General features: G+C 46.0%; 1 long non-coding RNA gene across 1 annotated transcript in view; it reads left to right on the forward strand.

Annotated features, from left to right (window-relative positions):
- LOC140215959 (uncharacterized) overlaps positions 1 to 22,240 on the forward strand; it is a 65,836-nt gene that overhangs the window by 23,366 nt on the left and 20,230 nt on the right. The window contains exon 2 of the long non-coding RNA XR_011892568.1: positions 17,353 to 17,445. This is a non-coding gene — a long non-coding RNA (uncharacterized lncRNA). The remainder of the gene's footprint in view (positions 1 to 17,352; positions 17,446 to 22,240) is intronic.

The raw sequence follows: 22,240 nt of genomic DNA on the forward strand, positions 1-22,240 counted from the left end.
AACGATCACGGGCTCGATACGGACATTCTATCACTGACTACTACGTAGTCACATTGCGTATCCCGTAAAAAAAAATTTGACATCATGAAATAAACTTCTAGTCTGACATAATTTTGACGTGTTACATTCAAGGTAGCACCAGAAAATATGAAATATTTCCTTTCGCGATTGAGCTTGAGCCTCGAAAACACCAAATGGCGGACCGAGCAAGTAACACTGCTCCTCATCGACTTCTCCCATCCAGTCACCGCTGACCCATGATCGGGTTGTATCGTCCGGGGAAAAGAAAGAAGCTCGCGTTTCAACTTCACTGTCCTAGTTTACGAAGTGGTTTTAAAGCGTCGAATTAGACGCAACATCAGAAAATGAGAAATCGTGTCTGTCGTTATGAAACCTCAAGTTAACCACTGGCATCCCGAGCGAAGAATGCGCCACTTTATTTCCCCAATCAGTCGCTACTGGGCAGAAATAACGCGCGTGCCAGGTCGTTGAGGCAGATCAAGAAATGCTCGCACGTCATTAAGGAGTCCGGCCATGAGTGCGTTTCAGCGCAGTCAATGTTACGTCGCTGTGTCCTCTGCTACCTAAAATCGGCACGCTAACCCTACGACAACAATTTCGTTTAAAGCGGCTGTAATAGGCAATCACACATCTGTTAATTATGTGCCGTTCGCTATATACTTGGGAGGAGCATTCATATTCCAAATGGGAAAGAGTAAATTCAAAATGTCAAGAGCATATTTGGCTATCAGGCAGTGTGAGTGGAAAGAAAACTTGGCTGGTCGCGGTGTACTTGTGGACGGGAAAAAATTGCAAGAAGAAGAATCAAGAGCTAGCGGTATGAGGAGCCTAAGTGCTCATATTAAGTATTTCTTGAATAATGCCGAAATTATTCTCTTAGGTGACATGAATGCCCACATACGGGGTCTAGACGGTTATACCGACAACAATGGGAAGTTAATCCTAGATCTCTGTGAACAACGTGACCTCGTTATAGCGAATATACGCGGCCTAATTCTGATGGCCAGATCATGTGGGAAGTCGGAAATAGGTAATCCACCGTTGATTACTGTCTGATAATAGAAGGAATATATGAAAAGTTTAGATAAATGGTTATTGACGAGGAAGGGTGCAGCAACATAGGAGTGACCGTAAGTGCATCATTTTGAAAATTGGATAACTAGTTGCGAAAGCAGCAAGGAGCGAAGAATGTGCAGTCCAAATTTGAAGGCTGAACAAGCAACAAATGTGGTAACAAGATTTGAGAAAGAACTTGGCAAATGCCAAGCAGAAAGTGTGAATATAGTGAGCTTCTATCTGTACTAATGAGAGAAATAAGAAAAGAGAAGCAACACGTTTGATGGGAAACAAAAAGGAAACCGGAAAGCTGGTGGAACAGGGAGATACAAGAAGCAATCGACGAACGACAGAAATCATCACGAGAGCATAGGCAGGCAAAAAAAACGCACACACACACACACACACACACACACACACACACACACACACACACACACACACACACACACACACACACACACACACACACACACACACACACACACACACACACACACACACACACACACACACACACGCACGCACGCACGCACGCACGCACGCACACACACACACACACACACACACACACACACACACACACACACACACACACACACACACACACGCACACACGCACGCACGCACGCACGCACGCACGCGCACACACACACACACACACACACACACACGCACGCACGCACGCACGCACGCACGCACACACACACACGCACGCACGCACACGCACACGCACGCACGCACGCACACGCACACGCACACGCACACACACACAGTTGCCGCAGGATGACGTAGACAGCAAGTAGGAAATATTTCGGGAGAGAAATCGTATGGTTCAAATACTGGTGCAAGCAAAGATGAATGTGAACGTTTGCTGTCAGAAATACGCTAGAAAAAGAAGGCCGTACCTACAATATTTTGAAACCACATTAACTTATTAAGGAGGAAATCTGGAACAATACAACAACATCTATGTGATGAAAATGGAAACAAACTGGAAGGGAACGCAGCATTAAATTACATCCGAAAATAATAACAGCTGGATCCTTTCAAGGCAATGACGAGGTCGTTTCTGAGGGGAAAAATAAGAAGCATGAACGAGAACTAGACAGCGAAGAAGCTTGTAGTGATATATTTCAACTGGAAGAAAGCCGAACTAAAAATTCCAAAGCGCACAGCCACAGGGTTTCAGGAGGTTCCCGTTATGCTCATTATTGAACAAGAACTAAAATGTAATGAAGCTCTGCTGAAAGAAGAACAAAAGAACTAACAAGATAGGCGAATAGGAGACAGTTGGCGACAAAGTAGAAGGAAATTAATTTATCGATGTAACGGGTGAAAACGCAGAGTTCTCCCACATATAGACCGTTCTCCATTACATCAGTAATATAAAGGTTGGCAATGCATGAGATTAAATTAAAACTGCAACCATGGGTAGAACATAATGGCATAATTGTGAGAACTTCAGAATGGCTTCAGAATCAGTAGGTGTCTGGATGACAACTTGTTTGTTCTTAGTCCATTGAAATATCCAGAGAAGAAAGGATACTATTATACGTGGCTTTTGTGGACATTACCGGAGGGCAACAATTTGTGGGATATTCCGGAAAGGGAAGGCTTAGGCAACGAATGTATATAGCTTTTCAAAGAGATTAACCTATAAAATACCGCTTGCATTAAATGGGGAGGGAGGAAGAGCGAGGATAAAGTTGATATCATCAAGGGACTGAGGCAGGGTTTCCTTTTATCCCCGGTGTTGTTTATGATGTACATGGTGAGGACGGAAGGAACGCTAGAAGGAATTAAAATTAAGATTAAATTATGGGGTTTCACGTGCCAAAACCACATTCTGATTATGAGGAACACCGCAGTGGAGGACTCTGGAAATTTCGACCACCTGGGGTTCTTTAACGTGCACTTGAATCTAAGTACACGGGTGTTTTCGCATTTCGCCTCCATCGAAATGCGACCACCGTATCCGGGATTCAATCCCGCGACTTCGTCCTCAGCAACCCAACACCACCAGAAAGAATCAATATCGAGTTTATCTCTCATACAAACAAGTGGGAACGATAGTAGAGCAGCAGCTTCCAGGTTTGTTTTGAGTGGACGACATTGTGTTGCTTGCTAACAGGCAAAGTGATTTGCAACGTCGGGCTAATATCAGTGAAAAGGAAAGTGAGAATTTACGATAGAAATTTAACATTGAAAATCAGGTTTTGCATTATTCAATGAAAACAGTGAACAGACAGCACCAATACAGGGCCAGAAAACACCTCGGGTGTATAGCTAAACCTTGGTGCGTGGATAAATGAGTATAATAGATATATCGAAACACAGGAAAATACAAAAATAGCAAAAGGGGAGATAAATGCGGTCTTAATGAAACACAGAACATTATGGGGATTCGATAGGTGCGAGGTGCTCCGGGGTATGTGGAAATGTGAAATGGTGTCAGGACTTGCATTTGGAAACTTAGTTTTTTTGCTTGAAGTGAGGATTACAATCAGGACTCGATGTCAAACCAAAGGTGAATGGGACGCCTCGAATTGGGCGCTCACAGGAAGACTACAAATGAAGCTGTGCAAGGTGATATGGGCTGGACAAGTTTTGAAGTGACGGAAGCTCGGAGTAAAATTGATTTGGAAGAACGACTGAGAAATATGAAGAAAGTAAACGGGTTGCGAGAGTGTTGAATTATTTGTACAGAAAAAATATTGACTCACAGTGGAGGAAGAGAACTAGGATGCTTACCAGCAAGTATGCGACCGGTATGACAACAAAGAACGTCAAACACAAAATCCGAGAGGGTGAGACAATCTCGTGCGTGGTAGCAAAGGAATAGAAACCTTCTATAAGTAGCTACCTAAGGGGTAAAAACAAAATCAGGATAGAATTAATTTCTGAACTGAAATTATAAAGAGAGGGACACCAAGGAAGAAGAAGCTTGTGCTTGCTGCGGTAAAGCTACAGAAACGATGAAACTAGTTTTAATAGAACATGAAGATATCTACCCAGCTGTCGTTTTAGGCTCAGCTGGCCTCCTTGAAGCCCTTGAGCTCAGGGATAGCAGGGAAGAAGTGAACTTATCCGTAAGAGAGATTTGTAAAATGCGATTGGAGGTTTGGTAGTAGAAAAATAGGGAGACCACAAACAAAGGAGGTCTACAAAAGCAATGTTCCCATATAGTGGTTCAGAAATGGCGGGCGTGCGCGCGCGCGCGCGTGTTTGTGAGTGTGTGTGTGTGTGTGTGCGTGTGTGTGTGTGTGTGTGTGTGTGTGTGTGTGTGTGTGTGAAAAATCAATAAGGAAGGTTGTGTTAGAATCTTATTTTTATATAGTTCTCAAATTGGTTTCAGTGGGTCACTAGAGAGGTAGCATTACAAAGCCTGCAGCCCTGTCCTTTCGTGAATAAGCACTCTAAGAACCGCTGCACCCCTTGGGGCGTATTTGTGTCACTCAACAAGACCGCGTTCGCGGTCCGTGCCGCCAGTGCGGTGCTTTAGAATAGAGTTCCCGGCTCGTATTTTTATCATGGCCTCTATTTTACAGCTGTCCGTTCTACGGAAATCACCGCTCTTTATTTACAGAAAAGTGTTCGGTCACAGATTACCGCCACATTTTGCCCTAAAACCAGGGAATTTTTTTTTTTTTTTTTGACAATGCAGGGTTCCCGGTTTGCGTTAGTGTCACGCGATTGCAGCGCCCTTGCTGCTCGCGGAAGGAAAACGAAAACATAATGCCAGAGAGAGAGAGAAAGCAAACATGAAATAATGCAATCCGTAATATTTTACAAGATAAAACGTTTTATACGTGAGATTTTATTGTTTTCAATGAGAAAGCGTTGACTCATTTCTGAGATGTTCGCGACGACGTTGAGACGACGCAAGGAAGCTTTGGGGCGTTTGGGGCATCCACGCATTTTTCGACCTTTTGCGTTAGGGTCGCGCGAAAAGCAAAACCGAAAGATACCGTTTGGGTTCGGCGCATGCGCAGTGGCGAGACACTAATCGTTAGGGACCACCTGCCTTTGCGGGCCCCTATTCTAAAACAATCTAATAATCGTCATATGCACTGCGTGCCTTTCGTTTCTTTAACGCTGCCCGCTCGATATTTCCAGGACACGAACGACTTGCACATTATCGCATGGCGTAGCGCTCTTGACCAGAAAGTAGCGAGCGCTGAGTTTTCAAGAAAGGAAACAAAAACAAGACAGATTACAATTATTGTTGTGTGAAAGAAATACACTCCAGAGGGTGCAGGCTGTTTTACAGTGAGAGTGAACCTGAAAATTACTATTACGTTAGCTACACAGTGTCGAACGGAAATCTTTGTCGTTGCGGTTAACTGAAAGTAGTTCAGTTCCGGTGCAACTTCCTAACGAAAAGATAACGCTTCAATTAACTTTGAACCGGTTCAAGTTTTTTTGCATAACCGAAGAATAATTACAGCAAAACAGTGTACACATTTATTTTGTACAAAAACTAGACGCTCTGCTAAGCTGCACTAAAAGATTCCGCATCTTGTTCTTCAGGGCGCACGTAGCCACAAAATAATTATGCAGATCAAACACCACTGGTGAAATCGTTTTGTAGTGAAGCTTCATTCAGAGAAAGGGAGGAGAACAATATCCGGCATAGCATAGCAGCAATGTATCGACACACCGTATTGCCGCCGCCGCAAAGCATCATGCATGAGGCGTGTATATATGCAGCCGAGATGCCCTATCACGCTTCCCTCTCTAAATGTTGCGACATCTAGTGCTGCCGCAGCGAAGTCCCCGCGTGGTCCCTGGGTAAATATATATGCAGACAAGATTGTTTCAATATTTATGACGCAAATTAGGCTTCGCCCACGACATACCCAGTAACCCAAGAAAGTGGACGGGAAAATGGCGCCTCGGTAGCTGAAACAGTAAGAGTTTCGCTCGCTAATGCGAAGACATGGCTTTGCATCCCTCCCGCGGCCAGTTCGTTTTCCGCTCACTTTGTTTCGACCACTTTCATCTATTTATACTTTATACATCTAAGTTAAATAAACAAGCAATTACCCCTATCATTTCCTCGTTGTCATTATCTGTTGGATTTATCTGTTTGCGAATTGCGAAATCCGGGCATCTCTATTACCCTCTCGTGCGCGCCTCGAAGCGCGGGCGCTAGCGTCGAGATCAGTGAGGCTGATTTGTGTCACACGAGAAAGTGCTCTTCCCTTCCTTTTTGTGCTGATCTAACAACTCTAAGAATAACACAAGTTACGTTTATAACTATTTCAGCACTTCGAAGCACTGTCCATAGCTCGCTACGAAACGCGATGCCTGTCAAGGCGTCTATGCGTGAGTGGGCGCCGGCGCGCATCTCTTGTATTCCCAACGAGGCGCACGTGGCGCAGGGCGCGCAGACGCGAGCTTGCGCATGTCGGCAAGCGTGTACGTGTGGTGTGGCCTTTAAGGGTACGCGTACATCGCCGAAGAGCACGCCTCTCGTCGTACTGTGGCGGTTCGGCGTGTTTTTGCGAGGTCACAGCACGTTGTGTTTTGTGATTCAGCAACCCCCCGTTTTAATCCTGAAGAAAATTGCGCTTCCTCAACGTACACGATGGTATCTGAGGGACTCGTTCGTCACTTCACTGTGCAGCACGCCTTCTGTCCTATAAATGCCCCGTCTTGCATTGCTGGCTCACGAAAGCTTCGCCTACACCAATTCTGCAGTGCGTGAGATCTGCGTAATTTTTTTCTTGAATGAGAGAAGAAAAATAAAACCGTAGCACATTCGCAGTTTGTACATATTACTTAACATAACACAAGCGATATAGACTCGTAATGACGCTATACGTACAGTGCAAATCAGAGAGAATGGCCGACCTGTCGAACATGAAACACAATGCAATGTATGAGAAGTGAATTCCATATAAAGCAACGCAGTTCGTGGGAATTACAATTACGCGCAGTTTATCAAAACACGCACTTTATGAAGCCTAACTTGATAATCAACTACATGTCAACGTACTGGTTAATAGCACTTTTCTTTGTTCTTTCTTAAAAAGATTTAGTCTGGCGTCAACGCTCAAATTGCTTTTGACCTCGTTGAGAAGCAACGTTTTGGCATGTCATCGTCTTCTTCGCATGATGCGGGCCTCTGCATCGCTGTTCAGCCAATGGTGCAGCCATGGGCAGCCATGGACATTACGAACGCGGAGTTCCTAATTATGCCGTCTAGAGATGCGGTGGTCGGAGCCAAGTCTTTACTTTCTCTTTCTTTTGTGCTTGAGCAACGTTCTGTTGCGAAAAGGGGATCCCGCAGTCATCCTCGTTCCATGGCAGGCGGTCACCCTTGTGGTTTCTTTACGGGGCGTCGGCGATGTTGTTGAGCTCCCCATTTCGATGGCGCACGTCGCAATTGCATTCTTGCAATGTAACGTTCCACGGGAATAACATACAGGCGCATGCTGCTGCTTAGTGAACATCCATGTAAGTGTAGAGTTAGGCGTGACCACTGATATTCACACGAAAACATATACATAATGCACGCATGCTTTATCGTTTCAGCCGTGCAGACGTTTGTTGCCGCAGGACCTTGGTGTAACTGTCACAATAACTGGAGCTGATTATGAGTATGAGATTATGAGTAACTGGAGCTAATTATGAGTATGTAACTCGTTTTCCAGGGTTAAGGTGCAGCCACTACAGATGGGTTTGTATAAAACGCATTGCCAGGAGTGGATGTTTGTTATAAAATTGCGCTCTACTGAGGAATATTACCAGCCTTGCGCTAACAGTTATGCAAGAGACTTTAACTGTCAAATAAAATGCTCCTTACACCGCCCTCCAGTAACGAGACCAAAGGAACGCTGGATGCAATGAAACGTGGATCGGCCCCCGGCCCGGACGGACATCCAGTGTACTTGAGCTCTGCTGTGCCACTAAGCCCTTGATGACGCGAGCTCTCGGGTGACGTGTTCAAGATTGCACCCTGCGGCTTTCCTTTCGCAGTGGGCGCATCACACTTTTACCCATGAAAAGTCCCACGTCAACAAGCCCAGAAGACTGCAGTGCCATAACATTGCCCAACGTTGATTATGAATTCTTAGGCTGTATAATTATACGTCGACTTAGCGAAATCCTTCCTTCGTTTATTGCGTGTCACGAGATGCGTTCGGCTCCAGGCCGCGAAATTCGCAGTCATTTATGTGCCATGCAGTACACGATCAGCCGGCACGCTCGAGGTCTCTTGTTTTCTCTGGGCCAAGAAAACGCTTTTGATTACGTATACCACGGATATACTACATGTGGCATGTTAGACGCACGCAGTTCCTCCAAAATGCTGTTCACTTGATTAGAGCAATGTATATCAACATAGAAAGTTCATTATTTCTAGACTAGCGCGAAAGCCAACCCTTCCGCGTCACGCCGGGGGTCCGTGACGGGGTCCGCCGGTGGTCCTGCCTTCATTCTCCAGTTTTGTTTACATTATCCCTGTAACCCTACTTAATAGCTGTAGAATGTTATCTGCAGATTAGGGGGTTGTCGCTTCCTGGTGACACTTTTGTTAAAGTAACGGCGTACGCTGACGACATCACACTGTTTGTTCACAACGAACAGTCGCTTCTGTATGCCCTAGTATCTTTCAAGATAATGGATTGCTATCTGGTGCAAGGCTCAATTCTAAAAGCCATCACAGTGGCATCCTATAATCAAAATCTTGAGTATTTGTTTCGACACATTTGGCATCCGGGATACGGCATGTGCACGTCAGTCGTAAAGACATTAAAAAACAGTGTTGTTCCGATTTCACTCTTCTTGAGCGACATTATTCGTGAACTCCGTCTGTTTTCCTAGGAAGCTTTCGGTACCTGTACCATGAGGCTAAGCCACCCCTTCGTATCTCAAGGAGTGTGCAAAGTAGTGCCAAATAGTTTTTCTGGGCGGGTGGCACTAAACTATTGGCGTGATCGTTGTTGGGGACAGCCCCGCGACTGCGGCGGTTCCGAAGATCTGCCAGCGTTGCGGCGACTCGAGGAAATAATGAAGCAAAAGCAAAAGTTACTTACGAAAAGTTACTATTACTACGAACCGAATCCCTTTCCTGGTCCCTGGATCAGTCCAAACAAAGAAGGTTGAACTAACGAAGCAACAGCGAGGCGCTTGAAGGTTGAACAGATGCTGACAACTGAACGCATCTCGAGTTAATCGTGCGGGCACCGAACATATGAGAAAAATGTCCTTCGCACCCCAGGAGATGCCGATAACTACCGCCATCCGAAAGGAATGAAAAAGGCAGAAAAATGTTGAAAGCCAAATAGCTGTCAAGTCTCAACATTGATTTGGCGGCGCTTTAGGAATGTGTGGGAGGAGCGCTGGCGAGGGCGGGGAGGGGGGGGGGGGAGGGTATGCCGCTTAATTTTGGAAGGGGGGGCCGGACCCACCCCCCTGGGTACTTCCAGCTACATGTTCAGACGTCGACATCACCTCTGATAAGGTCCTACAAACAATGGGTGGTGTCTTGTTACCCTTCGTGCCCACTGACTGGCGTCCCATAGCGCACCGATTTCAATAGAAGCGCATAGCCACGTGTGTTTCAACTTGCTCTTCAGTATGTCAAGGCACGCTGCGCGCAGATGCGACATTTCGCTTCTATGTGTGTCATGGTGATAAACCTCAGTTGCTGGTTACCGCTCGGCCTGTCCACTTCTTCGTCTTACGTCCCGTCTGAAGTCGCGGTTCTTTTCCTATTTAAACGCAGCCACGGCTATGCTGCCTGGCCACCTTCGCGATTTTATTTGGAGACACGGCTGCGGACTCCTCCCAACTCGGAATTGGCTGGAGCGCTGGGGCGTGCTGCGTATCTCCGCATGTACCGACTGCATGTCGGTGGAGACAAAAAGGCACGCGACAATCGAGTGTGTCATCGGACATGTATTTTGGCCTGCCGTCCACGCGGGGTTACGGGGCCGGGGTGAACGGGACTTTATATCTAGTGGAAGGTTTCCGCGCGGCAGTTTCGTGGGGGCCAGCGGCGGGTGGCGGCCCTGTTTAGCCTTTGGCGCCATCATTGCGAAGCTGCGGCAATGCGGTATAAACTGCACCGGCTGAGGCGAGGTACTATGCTCACTATCCTTTCGGACGAACCCTTCTTCCTGGGGGAGCATGAATTTATCCGCCATTGGTAGTGCGCTCTTGTTTGGGTGCAGAACGGCCGAGTTCGTCTAGTCTTTCGCCCGGAGTGGCCGTAATAAACAGTTTCGAATAGTCTTTCTGGTTTTCTTTTCAATTTCTTTTTGCTGTATTATATGTAATGTTCTTTACATTCGCAGCTGCAAGGGGTCTGTTCTATAGTGTGTAATGATTTATTATCTTTGTACATAGTTATGTGCGCATGATTATTTCTCTTATTTCTTTTACGTGGTGTAAATAAACTTTTTCAAAACAGCAAACCAATAAGCTTTCCTTAGTAGCAACGGCTTCTTCCCAATTGTCTCGGCAATCTTCGATTATACTTAATGCTGTTAAGAACGGCCAGCTGCAGTGCAAGTTTGCCACCCAGTTACAACTATGGCGGCAACATTCCGGGAGCGTCGCCGCCAACTTCTAGGCACAGCGTGACTAAATCGACTTTGTGCCGGGGAACAATATGGGCATCCCCCACTCTCCGTCGCTTCAGCTATGATGCGTTCGATGAAGCAAGCTTTGTGCTGAAACCGCCACCAACCTCTAGCCTCATCGCCGCTGTGACGGGATGAGTTCGGCGGGCCAACTATTGTTCCCAAACTCCCCAACGCGCTACCCGGAACGGCTCCGAGTTCTACGGGGCCCCTCTGACGTCGGCTGCGGACATTCGAACGTGTGTGCATTTGTGTGTGTAGACCGTCCTGCGGGGAGGCGGCTAGTTTGCGATGACGAAACGAACGTTCGCATCACCTTGTATCGGGAGAGGACCGAGTGTTTAAAAACCGCTGTTGTGCGGCTGCTCAGGTCACTCTCTCTCAAGCAGTCGTGTTAGACTGATGTACTTTCTCAAACAGTCATATTAGACTGATATAAATACTGTAAATAAACCCATATTCCTCGTTCTCGATGAGAAGCAGTCCTTCCCTTCATCAACGTCCTCAGGGTGGATAAGTTGGACGACGGCATGGGCCAGCTACCTTCTAATTCATGCCCGACTCCAATCTTGACAACGGATCACGAGCGATGGGATTGAGCCCCCAATCCTGACAATGCCTAGACGTCATCATGAACATATCTGATAGGAGAGCGAGACCTTTGCACGGTTAAGACGTAGTTTCCGTAGTATTCGTCTTCTCATAATCCACTATTAGCGGTCAGTCGGCCAATATATGGATACATGGTTGGTTTTCATGAGGATAGAGCGAATGTTGAGATTAACAATAGGAAACGGAGCTCTACAGATCAGGTAATGCTTAAAGCGGATAACCAGTGCTCAGTTCGACTTCATGGGCGCCCAAATTTAACTGAACAGACTCGTCCACACAACTTGTTAAGAAGGCTAGATTACTAACCATAAAAAAACGGGCGAAATTTTTGGCACGCCTAGAGCTAATATACCAACTATTACACGACCACCTGAATATAGAGAAGTCCCGTTATATTAAACAATCCACAGCAAGAACTACCCATCAGAAACCCTGCCATAACCTTGCTTCTTGCAAATTCCACACAGATACCATCAAATTCTCGTTTCTTCCCTGGCGATCAGAAAATGGAATAACCTGATCCCTTCTATTACCAGTAGCCCACCTTTAACCCGTTTCTCTCAACTAATTCAAAGCGATTTGCTTGCCTTGCAGTTTTGAACCAGTGTTATGTTGTTGCCTTTGTTCTCATATAAGCCAAGTGCCAATGTCATTTAGTCTGTGCAATTTAGTTTTGTAGAATTTGTTCTGTGCCTTACAGCCGTAAATTGGGCGACATTTTGGTTGTATAGTGCTTTTTTTTTTGCCTTGCACTGAATTTCTGTCTCTTCTTGCCCTCCTGTTATACTCCCTATTTGGATTGGGAGTATAAATAAATAAATAAATAAATAAATAAATAAATAAATAAATATATAAATAAATACCCAGAGTACCTATATATGAACAAACAAACAAGCAAATGGAGACATAGTGAACTTGAATATAGAAAACAGCAAAAAAGAATGAAACAGCTATCAATATAGTCAAAAGCAATGCCACTGAGCGTTAAGAAACCTATTGAAGTTTTCGGCGTTTGCACTTGTCGGTCATTTCATGGTCCACGCATTTCTTTTTAACGCGAAAGGACGATTATTAAGAACGTTTTGCTGAGGTGGTGACACTTCAGGAAATCGTCGCGACGTTTCTTGTTAAATGTGCGGCTCAGGCGGATATTATAAACGTCAGTTAAGCCATCAAAACTAATCGATGTCGCACAAAAATTCGCACTCGACTAGTCGCGCGGCAGTTTTTTTTTTGTATTTCGCTGCCGTTCTTTCGGGCTTGGAAAGAACATTTATCTAGCATGTATTCAGCAACAGAAAATTGGATCGGTAATCTTTTAGAATGGTCTACTCGCAGGGCACTCAGCAAAGTTATTTGAATGAATTAATGGTCTGCAGTTTTCTCAATGACACTTTTGCTCTGAATATAATATTTGAGCAGTTGATTTATTGACAAGAAATAGTTACGCAATTAGGCGAAATACAACAAATAGTATGATTTGCTCCAATCGACGGCAAACAACAAATTACCTCGGTTCTGTCCAGTTCCATTGCACTTGCATATTTTTTTTTAAATTTCCGCACAAGTTACATGGGACGTAACTTGTGCCAACGTATGGTTGCTCGGCTAATCTGATGGTATCTTATGTTCGGACTCGGGTGTGTTGATCTCTTTCAACGAAACATCTTCACATTTTCAGCTGCCGCTTGGGCAGTGAAGGCAATCCCGTGGCACCATGGCTAGCGGGCACTGTAACGCACAGGCCTTCAGGAAAACATTCCAAGTACGTCGCACAAGTAGCACCTGTCAAACAACTCTATGGATGCGCGTGGCTGGCGTTAAGCGCGTTGATTCGTTGGCTCGAGCTGTTACGAAGCAAAGGGAGGCGCCCCTGCACCCTGCTCATTTCCTCAGGAAGGCGTTGTCGAGAACATTCGTGGGTGCAGAAGCTCGTGCCGGGATGGCAAACAAATTTGTTATTCATTTTGTTTGAATGCATGTACTGTGTGTGTCGCTGCTGACGCGGGCCAAGCTGTTAGCCTCTAGTTCGTCGGGATTGCTCGTGTCCGCGTGCGCGGTGCTCACCCGAAAATTTGGGCCAATCGTGAAGACATTGAAAAGAAGCGGGAAGCGCACAATCGGCTGCTTCTCCAAGAGGCATCACATCAAGTCATCAGGCGGACGTGATCACTTGACGAATACATCATCTTATCTTGTCTATCGTGATAAATTATCTTTTTGTCAAGACAAGATCACGAAGACTTCATCTCATCTTTATCATTTATCTTTCTCTGCGTTTCCTTGTTGTAGCGCAAAGCGCAATGCGAAGGGAAGTGAAGGCTTGCGCGTTTCGCGCGTGAGACAGCAGCGCTCCCCGCTCCCTTAGAAGGGGTTTAATAATAATAATAGTAATAATAATCTTTATTCAGTATAGTTAAGACAGTATACAAAACGGAAGCGCCGAAGCCACAAGAGGGCTTGTGCGGCGACAACCGGCAGCCGCGGCAATCTACGCGCCACACCAGAACTCCATCAGAAGCTGGTTGTGCATTTGGCACAGCCATCACACATTATCAAAGATGCACTGATAACATCAGTACATATTAAAGGTTCTCTAACGCTTGAACAGCAACTCTCCAAGAGAACCAACACTAGCTCAATGACTGACGCGTGACGGAGTGACCAGCAAACAGTGACAGGATGACGACGTTGCTTTCACTGCTGCCACTAGCAAACATCCGTGGCTTGTATTTTTTTTCTTTTCTTTTTTTGCTTCTCTCCAGTTGTACTTTTTTATCGTCTCCAGACGCCGGTGCGCAATGCTCTAGCAATCAGCGCGAGTCTAGCATTGAAGTGCAAAGGAGCGCTGCCAAAGCACGCGGCTATATAAATAAAATACATACTAGGTAGGGCATGAACGCCACATCGCAAAATAATAATAATAATAATAATAATAATAATAATAATAATAATAATAATAATAATAATAATAATAATAATAATAATAATAATTATTATTATTATTATTATTATTATTATTATTATTATATAAAGAAGAAGAAAGACGAAAAGGTAGAAAACAAAAGAAAAAGAAAGTCAGAAATAAGTCAGGGGTTATTGTAAACAAGTCACGCAGCGTATACAGTCTCGTCAGGTTCATTGAACATATCATTGCATTTCAGCCTCTACGGATGCATCAACAATAAGAACACTTAACTGCGAACGTCGCACCGACAGCGACAGAAAACTCGTAGGGTGTCGGCCAGCGCTAAATTCCGCGTCGCGAAAATTCTGACTCGCTAAAAAAAAAAGAAAGAAAAAGTCAGCACGCTTTTGGTGGTCGCGCTATACGCAGATCGTTATTAGAAGCTCTCGGCCAGAAGCAGAAGGATCACTCGACATGGGAGTCCGCGCATACCACTTCTGCGGCCTCCATCTAAAGCCGGACTGGACGTGTGCCTGCGTGTGGTTGCGTGACGATCCAAGTATGCCGGGACGGCGGAAGTGTATCAGCACCGCGCGAGACCTCGGCGGGAAGGACGACGTCCGCGACGTCGAGGACGCACCGCGTGTCCACTCTGCTGTCCAGCTAGCAGCGCACGACTGCTCCGAGCACACCGCCGATTCGGACGCTTACGACATCGAGATGCGAGACGCGTAACGGACAACGCCACGGGCATAGTATAGTCCCGCATATTCCGCGATGCAAGCGCATCCGAGTGCGGCTCGAGGGAAAGCAGTGTTCATGGAAAAGATAAGCAGTTATCGCAAATTTTAACTGGCTCACTAGTGAATATGGCTGGCCACTGTAATAATATGACGCGCTGGTTGGATTGCAAAATGGAAAATAAAGCTGATCAGGCAAGGACGAGTAAAGGACAGCACACGACCCAAAAGGTGGCCTAGTCGTACATTGCTCTGTTCTTTCTTTTTATTTCTTTATCACTGCTCATTCTTTCAGGTTCGGTTTGTGACACTCTTGTCGCGTGGCAGATTCTCAATACCATTTAGGGTGCTTGTGCACAAAAGTGTAATTAATAATATAACTCTGATGAAGGAAGGTCAATTAGAGAAGAAATGTGAGCATGTTTGAGAACAATAACGAAAACAAAAGAAACCTCAAGTGCCCTACAAGCACGGCGTACATCCTATGTGAACCATGCACACCCACGTTCCTTGTTCACCTTATGCATTGTGTAATCGTTCTTTGTTAATATTGAGGCATGGTGGTTGAGCTGCAGGACGCCAGTGCCGCAGTGGGCTCGATAAAGTGAGATTTCTGGCGAATGAATTATTCGTCCGAAATTTATTCTCAATACCGTTTCTGTTTAGTTTTGGTTTTGCGTAACTGATTTTATTATACGTACAAGCTGTCACGTCAATTGCAAAAGTGAATCGTGCTTTTTGTTCCTGTACGTGCCGCCTACCCGTTGTGCAATGTGCCGGTGGCAGGGCCTACGTCAGGCAGAGCCTGTTAAATAAACTACTTTCAAATAGCAGAAATACCGGTCTTAGGATTCGTCTGACCTCTAAATTGAGCCTTATAGGGAATCCTCGGGAGAATAATAAAGGAGAATGTTGACACTAATGCTACGAATGTTTGTTTTTGTCCTTTCCTCTTGGCAAGTATCCAACTGGCCGTCGAAGTCTCCCACGTGCCACTATACATGACAGAATTTTCTGCGCTTTTTGTTTCACATGTAACTAAGCGAACGAAAGAGGTTCCCCAGAGAATGTTTCTGGTGAAGATCCAGAACTGAGGTCGTCGGTGTAACATCAACATAACTTCTACACATATACGTGTGTAGCGGGGTACGAACTTTAGATAAGAACCACAAGCGTTGAGCTACTTATTCTCTTAAAATTTCGCTCCTTGAATCAATTATCCGTGTGGGCCATTTGGTCGTTTCGATGAGTTAATGTATTTCATTTACTGTACCTCAACGCCCCCGGAAATAGGGTATTATATCGGGAATAGTTCGCCCTGCGAAATAGGGACTCGGGTGCCGCCTTTAAAGAATGCAGAAATGAGTGGTGCAGGGCGTTGGAGTGTAGACTGTTCCGGTCCCGTGCACTTGTCACAACAACGTAAGCGTATACGTGAGTGGTTGCCAGCGCCGGCGTAGCGCAACCGTCTTTATTATGCTTTGTGTGACTGAACAAGCGATGAGCTGGCCACATGTTTTGATGAAGTTCGCAGTACAAGAAATTCGGATTGAATGTTACTTGCAGCTTTGCAGTTCTGCAGCAGCCACATGGCACTTTGCAATGCACTTCATATGTTAGCATAACCATCCAGTAGGCAAGTTTCGTTGATGTACATGCGGTTTCATGCAGTGAATTCGTCCTGTAAGATGTTCCCTAAATTATTGCTAATTTTCCTTTTTTTTTTCTGTGACTTCCCATGGCTTATCCTTCTTTCAGGTGTTTTGCGTTGCGGATTGGGACATTTAACGTTATTAATTTACATTCTCGATGTTGGAGCAATGCTACTATAATGCATGGTACGCGCCATGTGTTAAAGAAATAAAATCGACATTGTCGCGCCGGTAGGCTTAAAATAATATAATTGTTTTGCGAATTAAGCGGTTTGTGTAATGCTGCCGTACCAGATGCTGCTTTGACGGTAGGGCATCTTAGCTCACGACTACGCGCGACTGAGCGGGATCCCCCGTTTGTGCGCTAGCGTGCTTGTAGAGGATCGGTGTTCCTGCCTGCGCGGTACATGGCAGTGGAATGGAGCGTCGTGTTTAAACGCTCAGTGCCGGAACACCAGATGAAACGGAAAGAAAGCACGCTCAGCTATGAATGCGCTACTGACACGCACGCGGCTTGCGTCCCCACTTTGGCCACGTAACTATGCATAACCAACAAAGCAAGCAGCCCACTCTTTTGGACTTGACTTCCCGGTTCTACGTCTGCCATATTTAGAACGCGCGAGCGTAGAGAATCCGCGGCAGGCCTGCTTACGCTCTGCTTCCGAAGTACCCATAAAGACAGTGCGCCCATACCGGAAATGGCATATTGTTGATTCAGTGCAGTCTTATACACTGTTGTAGAGCGATAACACGGGTATGACTCGCAGGAGGTTACGGCCGGATTACGTCATACGTCAGACGAAGATGTCTTCCCGGAGAGACCCACGCTTTCGATGTAACAACGGGAGCGACGACATTGCGTAAGTCAAACGCGACGTCCAAGGACGTCGCAGCGGTTATCGTGGGAATCGGGACCTTCGGAATCGCCGAGCCAACTCGAGCCACGTTGCCGCCGTTTCCGCCGTGGTATGCCGGCTCCTTGTCTTTCGGCCATTAATTTCCGCCCACGGTCCGTACGTCGCGAGGAGACAGACCGAGCGGGGGAGCAGCGCGCGGCACTCCCGACGGCCGTGTCTGCCGCTGCTCGCGCAGACAGCGAAGACACGTCAAGGCGATCGGGGAGACGCGCGAGCGCCATCGGACACGACGTGACCCCGACTTGCCTCGCCAGCTCGCCGACGCTGACCGCGTGCGCCGTCGCGGTGCGTTGTCTCTCTCGGGTCACGAGCAGCGAGCGCCGCGTCGAAACGAAGATTAGGCGCGAGCGAGACCGGCGCGGGAGCATCCCGGCGCGTTCCCGAGTCGCGGCCGCGTCTTGCTGCAGATTCCGCGCGGCGCGCTCTCTGGAAGGCCGCTCGCGCACAAAGCTCGGCTAGTTCTGCCTGCACGCGTTCATTTGCGTGACAACACCCGCTGCCTTGACAACGCGCACTGTTGTTGTTCTCGCGTTTCTTTCTCTCTTTCTTTCTTTCTTTCTTTCTTTCTTTCTTTCTTTCTTTCTTTCTTTCTTTCTGTCCTTCTTTCACGCCTTGGGCTGCCAGAGCGTGGCTGACAAGCGACGTGCAATCGCTTAACTGGCGTCCTAGGTCGAGGCATGTGCGGGAATCGCGTTAGTGATCGAAACGATCAGATGTGAGTCAGGAGCACACGACGAACCTGCGGGCGTCCTCGGGGCAGTGTGTCGCGAAAGTACAAGCGTCCAACAGTCGGAATTGGGCGCGTGCAGTGCTTGTCGCGGCTGGTTGGCTTCAGCGATCACTCACCAGCTATGCCGGCGAGCCAAACTCGACGAGCGAAGTACTCAAATAGCAACATGCGATGTGTCTGCGGTATCTGTGCTTCGGAGGAACCGATGCTCGCGCACAGTAAACCTTTGTACTCGCAAAATAAAGAACTGTTTGTGATGACATTATCAAGGTGCAAGCAAAGCGCAATGGCGATTTCCGTTTAGCACACGTTAAGTTTACGATCGCCAGTCATCAATGACGGCGTGTTCTGCCCAAAATAATGTTAATATGAACTGCCTGCCTCGCCATTGAGTCTTGGCGTTCTTTAATAGTGAACGATGAAACTGTTAGTGTTGCATTGTTTCCTCGTTGACTGCAGTAATTGAACCATTTCTGAGTACGGTCAGCTGTTACAAGTTAGTTTTACTTGGCCATCTTGCATTCTTCACTGCCAACGTGTTTCCGTACGGCGTCTATTTCTATTACTTGATTTGGCATTGTCCTTATTTGAACGACGCCGATTGTGCCCAAAGTTTATGATACCTAAATCGAATTACAACTGTACGTGTTGATACTTTTTGTGTGAGAGAAAGCGATATAGTTGAGGTTGGAGGCTCTGAAAGAAGCGGCGACATGAATATAACAAATGCTTTATTATTACGACTTTTAAATCTATATAGAGAACCATGCCCATTCTAGGAAGAACAACGCCAAAGAACACCTCCCGTTTTACCGCCTACTACCTGGTTTAGAGTCCCTGGGTAGCCAATGGACAAAAGCTGAGCTGACATCCCCATACAAAATTGTTCACAGTGTCGTCGACTGTCCAGAAGTGCTCGGTGGCCCTGCAATAAATGTTCTAACAACTTGACCAGCCAAATAAAGTACAGCCCTTTCTTTCGGTCGAACTAATCTGTTTTTACATTCCGTTTTGCTGAAGTCAAGTCGCGAGCAGAATCGCCTTGCCCCCTCTATTGCTGTCACAAAAGACGGGAATTCGTCAAGTGTCCCATAACTGACCACTTTCTGGAGTAGCTGAAATTGCCATTGTTCTCTCTTTTTCACTTCCTATGTTGTTTGTCGTAACAAATGTCTTGTACCCGCCTCCTCATTAACGCCCCATGGGCCTTGAGGGTAGATTATTAAATAATATAAGTAAATAAATGAATAGAACCCGCGTGAGTACGTTCGAATTTTTATACCATATCACGAAGCTTGATCTACTAAAGAGGCAAATGAACATATTCAGAAAGCACATAATTACTATTCCAAATTGTATATTTCTATCTTCTACGGCTTATTAGGGTCCTTTTGCAACCAGCTTAGAATTGGTTTGTGAACATGCCTGAAGTTAGGATGCCTGCATGTTTTTTATGCTGGTGACCGGAATAGTGAACGAATGATTGACTCTTCCTGCTTTAGGTGTGCCCGTTTCTTTGTCTTCTTAGATTTACGGTATCTGCTACATCTTTCTTTTCTGTTATTCTGTTTCAACGTTATTATTCTGTACAATTAAGCTTTATATCCACGGATTATTACATCGAAATACAGTTTTTATCTCAGAAAAATTGAGGTTTTAAATTTCTTACCTAGTTTCGAGCATTCCCTTCTTAATTATTGTGTTTCTATACTTGTTGCTTTGTGCGACGTTCCAATATTTAGCGTTTTCTTAACACTCTCTCTGATGCTTGTTACTGTTTCATTTTTCGTAAATATTTTATTGCACCCACTCCTGGCTATAGTCCTTGTAAGGCTGCAGTACGTAAAGTAAATAAATAAGTACCTTGCATTCTGCAATCTGTAATTTATATAGGCATTACAGCAAACCTAAATGTTCTTCTTGGTATATATGCGCATTACATAGCTGGTACCGGTTCTATGAGATGAAGTTATTTTGGCGTCGCTCTTTCTTTAAATCTATTGCATATACTTTTGTAATCAGTTAATGAATATTCACGGGTGTTGCGAGGCAGCGCTAACATCAAGACGGATATTTTCTTTAAGTTATAGTCATGTGGCCGTTTTTGACAGCCCGCATAATCTAGGAGTAAATGGCCGTCTACTGCGATGCATGTCAGATGTCCTTCATCATACACCACGAGTCTGCACTACGTATTTAAATAAAATGAAAGAAATAGAATACATAATTTCACGCTGCGATTGTTTCTACAGCAAAGAACAATTACGACGAACTGCGGCAATGTGAACGTGTGTGAATGCATATTTAGACGCGATTGTACGTATATTTCTCACGCGCATTTGACTTCCCCCCCCCCCACCAACGGAGGCATTTATAATTGTTTTTGTCAGTTTGGAGCAGCACATATACGCAGCCGCATACTCCCAGTGAGCCAAGTTGATGTGAGAGAGGCTTATTAAAGAGTGAAACCAATTACCAACTAGCCGCAACCGAAGTTTTATTGAAACCTAACCAGTTACACATACCCACTGACACAAACCCAGTGCCACAAGTATGGCGTGAAATAAGTTGTTGAAGAGCGGCACATACCATGTGGAACATACCTAATGACTCAAGTTTGGGGTAACGATGTTAAATGAAGAGCGGCAAGTACACAAACGACCACTAAACAATCACTAAAGAGAATGACTACCACGACATCAAACCATGTAGCTGCCACAACACCTTTGTCTAGTATTAATGCACGCCATTTCTTCGTCCTCGTCGTTTTTTGAGCGCTGTTATACAATCGCCACGTAGGTATACCAACCCGCCCAACTTGCCGCACTTGCATGTGGCCCTCTTTAATGACCCTCCTTGACGCTAACTTCGGTCGCTGTACATGTACCGCTGTGTATATGCCAGTCTTCAAGAAATATCTTTCAACCGACTTGGGTAACGGGTTATGTATCACTGTGTATGTGGCGATTCTTATGGTTATGCCACTGGATACGTATCTATCGCTCTTCGATGTCTCTCTCTCTCGCCAACTTGTATCAATAGGCATTTGCCACTGGTAATGTGGCACTCTTCAATAAATCACATTGATGACGTCTTGAATCACTGCGTATGTGCCTCTAGATACGTGCTATCCTTTCATGATAATCATTATATAAAACATAATCAGGAATTATCCAACAAAAATTAAGAAAAAATTGCAAATAGCATTAAAGTCGCCAGTCACCTGTTGCAATGGATGCACTTCCAAATCTGTCTGTTAGAGAAAGTGTCGAGTGCGTCCGTGGTGGAAGAGAGTGAGGGTTGCGATTGCCGCCACCACCAGTGCACCCACCTCCCCCGGCCACCTTTAAGTGTGTCTCCGCGCTTTAAGCTCATTATTTAGGCTCCATAACACAGCGATTCTGTTTGTCCTTTAAGACATGCCAAGCACAAGAATGATATTTTCTTTAAATAGCTTTCAATAAATGAGAAATGATCGAAGCGTGAGCCTCTGCAGAGCCTGCTGCCCCCGAATTAAATTTACCTATATTTGAAGACTTAGCCACGGCGATGCCGACAATAACAGCAACGACAACGACAAAAATGACAACAGCGATGACAACAACAACAACGACGACGACGGCAAACAGACGTAGTCGAGCGGTGTGCAAAGACAGAGGCTCGCGCGGCCCAAAAGCAGCGTCCGTTGAGGGCTGCGTCACAGCGCGGTCGGCCGTCGGACTCGGGAGTCGCTCTCTCCCTCCCCCCTCGGCGCACAGCGGTCGGCCGACGGCGCCGCGGTCTTTATTCATGAGCCGGTTTTATGAGGCCGCGGACGTCCACAAATCTCGGGATTTACGCCGATAAGGCAGCGTGCCCGTTCCGCCCTGACAGTCGGCCCTGCCCCTCCTCCGCCCGATCGCGGCCCCACCGCCGCGAGCAGCGCCGCGTCTAATCCGCGGCGCTAACGAGACGACCGGAACAAATGCGCCCGCGACGGATTTTCTTATATTTTTTTTTGTCATTTAT

This window comes from Dermacentor andersoni, chromosome 2 (assembly GCF_023375885.2).
Source record: "Dermacentor andersoni chromosome 2, qqDerAnde1_hic_scaffold, whole genome shotgun sequence".
Lineage (NCBI taxonomy): Eukaryota > Metazoa > Arthropoda > Arachnida > Ixodida > Ixodidae > Dermacentor > Dermacentor andersoni.